The sequence below is a fragment of the Ornithodoros turicata genome, chromosome 7 (assembly GCF_037126465.1).
Source record: "Ornithodoros turicata isolate Travis chromosome 7, ASM3712646v1, whole genome shotgun sequence".
Classification (NCBI taxonomy): Eukaryota; Metazoa; Arthropoda; class Arachnida; order Ixodida; family Argasidae; genus Ornithodoros; species Ornithodoros turicata.
This window is the reverse complement of record NC_088207.1, coordinates 3,306,790-3,310,359: the sequence shown is the minus strand read 5'-3', so window position 1 is coordinate 3,310,359 and position 3,570 is coordinate 3,306,790. Positions and strand designations below refer to the sequence as shown.

Sequence of the window (3,570 nt, the reverse complement as noted above, 5' to 3'; positions counted from 1 at the left end):
AGTTCTCACAAATGCCAGCAGCCAGAAACTGTGAATCTATCCACATGTACGCAGTCCAATAAATGAGGAGTTGAATTACTCATACATAATTCAGGGGAGTGCCTCTCTGCTAATTACTGTGGACACAAGAAATTTCCACGAGCACCAAATGCACAGCCACTGCAGCATTTGGGAAATGCACCTGAAAAGAAAAGTCCACACGTAGGTTAAGTATAACGGTTCTTTATTTCATAGTGCTTGAGGTCCAATTGCTACCGCAGTTACAATCCTTTGTATTGCTAATAAGGCCAAACCAGACAAACACCACATATCAACACTGGAACCGTAATTACCGCCGAAGCTATATATGGCATGAAACTCTTGCTTGCCAGGATACAAAGCACCTGCTTTGTGCATTGCATAACAAAGCTCGGTCTCCCTTAGTTCTGGGGTCTTAAAAGAAACATTCAACAAGAATGATGTAAAGTCCTGCTGGGCAACACTGCTTTAAAACTCCTGACGCCAGTATAGCAAAGTGTGCCAAAGCTTAAGGTGCCCTCAAGGAGCAGCGAAAGAGCGAGCAAGGAGCAGCGGCTTTTTCGCTTCACAGGTTTTCTTGAATGCTCTGAAAAAAAGTCATATTGAGCTGGACATGTACTGCTGGCGACATACTGTCTGTCATTTGGGTTTCATGGTTTCGCTGCTTTCTGCGGCATGCTGCAGGTAGTGAGTAATAAACAGGCACAGCAGATTTTTCCCGACCTGCCTGCTGCTTACTACTTGCAACGACTCTTCACAGAGGCTGCAGAATGCTGTGAAAGCCCGAAACTCAAACTTCAGACAAGTACGTCTCAAATAGGTACAATGTACATTCTAAACCCATTGACGGATAGATGCCGCCTGATCAACTGTCACATTTCTGAAAAAGTGCACCAGATGACTTCAAGAGGAAGCCTGCGAAAGCTGTAGGTGCCCTGTGCCCCCTGAAACAACTGGTACGACATCGCTGCTGACGCCAGGAGCCACAGTGTACCGGACGTAGTGAAGGAATACTTGTACCCACTAATACGCGAGACACATTATGCCTCTCGAGTTCTCTAAAGAAAATGATCTCCAGGCTTCGCAAAAAAAGAAAAAGAAAAAAGAAGAAGAAAATAGGGGAAAAAATGCACCAAGGACATTGAACTTGAAACACTAAATTTTATTGGCGTGCACATACCTTTAAATTTCATCCAGTACATCATCGTTGGCCGAATGGAAAGCATACACGGTTCACTAATCCCAACACACACATATGGAGCACACGTTGCATGGGCACAACCCCTCCGATGCACCAGGCTGGCACTGCAAAGCTCAACCAAGATCATCCTTAGTGACGAACACGACAGTTCCTCAAACGAAATGGCCGACGAATAATTGTCCGAGCATGTGGCACCAGACCCCTCTTCGATGTGAGATGCAGTTGCAGCTTTGCACGCATATGCGTGACCGTTGTGACAGGACACTACCTGTAAAGAAACCGAAGTGAATATCACGCTGGTATTGTTCAAACGTTAATGCTAGAATATTACAGCTTTTTGTAACTCACGTCCTTGCAGTCGATACAGTCCCAAGTTCACCTATAACGAAAGAATACAATTAGCCTCGCTTGTAACGCTTCACCGATGTAGCCGATCCACTCCTGCCGCCATTTGCAATGTGTCCATCGTCTGCAACACAACGATTGTTAAAGTAAAACGCAGGCGTCGTACGTTGCATCACAGCCAGGTTGACTTACCTTAAGCAAACATTAAACTTGTAATTAAAAAGCAAGGTTGTCGTCCTTTCAAAGGCGAGGTTGCAGCGCACATAACAGGCACGAACGCAGCGACGAATGCACTGCGGTAGAATACGCGGTGCCACGTCACTCCTCACTGGCGGAGCGCGCAACAACGTAGTACGCTCCAGCTAAGGCACACATATTCAGCCGGCACACGGATTATTCGACAAGCACACGAATATACGGCTCAGGAGGCACACGTATTATTCAGTGGAGCACACATATTTGGCGATAGGGATCGTTGAGCTTGCTATTTGATAGCTGTTACGGCTGCTTCCAGACGGTTACGGCTGTGTACCGGCTGTACTTTCTGAGGGAACCTATTTAACCGGCACATGTTCGCCACAGGATTTACAGTGTAGACTCAAAATTTCTACTGAGGTGCCCTAGTGTATGCATCTGTAGGTAACATGAAGCATATCATTGTGCTTTCAAAAGAAATACAGTTCATGTAAAAGCTCTATGCCCGCTACACCCATTTTACGCCTCTTTTACACCCGAGCTCAGTGGACGTTGTAAATAAGGTGTTACTTTATTATTACACCCATTTAACACCCCTCATCCCAGGATGTTTCTTCGAGCTGGTGTAATTTGGGAGTAAAAATTAGTTTACACCCCAGTTACACCCGGATTACACCCTAAAGGGTGTTTTAAATTTAAGAGTGTGATAGATGTATCTCTCTGTACAGTGCTTGGATTTCAGTGTGCTATGTGGTGAAGCTTTGTTTTAAGAGTGCGGCCAACCATCATCTCGGATGACAACGTCCTCTCCCTTGATAGGACGAGTATGGGAGCCGTGCGCCTTTTTCGTATCAATTACGCACGACATCAGGACAAAAAATAAAAATAAAATGAAAGGTTCCCGTTCTCGATAAATCGGGCGAGAACGCTGTCATTGGGGATGATGGTTGGCTAGGAACGTGCTATGTGTTGCAGTTAATTTTTAAGAGTGTACCCCACTAGTTCATAGCGCTCCCGGCGCATTCGTCATCATCCATGATAAGAGCGCGCTATCTCAGCTACGGAACGACAGAAGAGTCAGCGTCAAAATATCAGTCGTGTTGAGGAGGGATACCAAAGCGCCTCTTGTGGCTGTTCTGAATCTTCCTTTTCTTTTCTTTTTACTTTTGTGTTAGCGCAGCGAACCATCGGCGGCTATGAGCGGCGTACAGATGGAGAGGAGAGCAGGAAGGAGTGGAGGGCAGGGGGGTTATTATGCGTCCTGGGCCGACTTCAGGGGGAACTGTGCCGACATTCGTCTGGAAAGTCCTCAGAAAGCCCAGAGAAAACCTCAGACAGCACAGACGGTGGCAGGATTCGAACCCACCACCTCCCCGTAAGCACGACACCAAAGAGCGAGACGCCTAACCCACTCCGCCATGCCGCTGGTCCGAATCTTCCGTCGCCCCCGTGCGAGAACCAGGCAGATGAAGGCGAAATTGACAGCCGCATAGCTGATACAAAGATCGAATTGGTGCACTGCTCCGCGCAAGAGATATGTACACCGAAACCGATTAATTAGTCGGAGAAATCGTTAGGCGTGGACGCGGTGTTTTTCTTGGAATATTTTTCGCTAAAGGTCACGATGCGTAAAGCAGTGGTTCCCTATGCGTGCGAAGTAAGAGTTAAAAGTTACACTCTTAGAAATCAACTTCACCGCATAGCACGCACCTAGCCAACCATAATCTCGAATGGCATCGTTATCTTCCCTGATTTGCTAAAAACGGGAGTCGTACGCCTTTGTTTTGACACTTATGTTGTTCATAATTGTC

General features: G+C 46.6%; 1 long non-coding RNA gene across 1 annotated transcript; it reads right to left on the bottom strand.

Moving 5' to 3' along the window:
- Positions 1–202: 202 nt before the first annotated feature.
- Positions 203–2,458, bottom strand: LOC135399463 (uncharacterized). The gene is made up of 2 exons (XR_010424284.1): positions 1,568–2,458; positions 203–1,487 (listed from the first exon to the last, which is right to left on the bottom strand). It is a non-coding gene; the product is annotated as an uncharacterized LOC135399463 (long non-coding RNA).
- Positions 2,459–3,570: the final 1,112 nt, after the last annotated feature.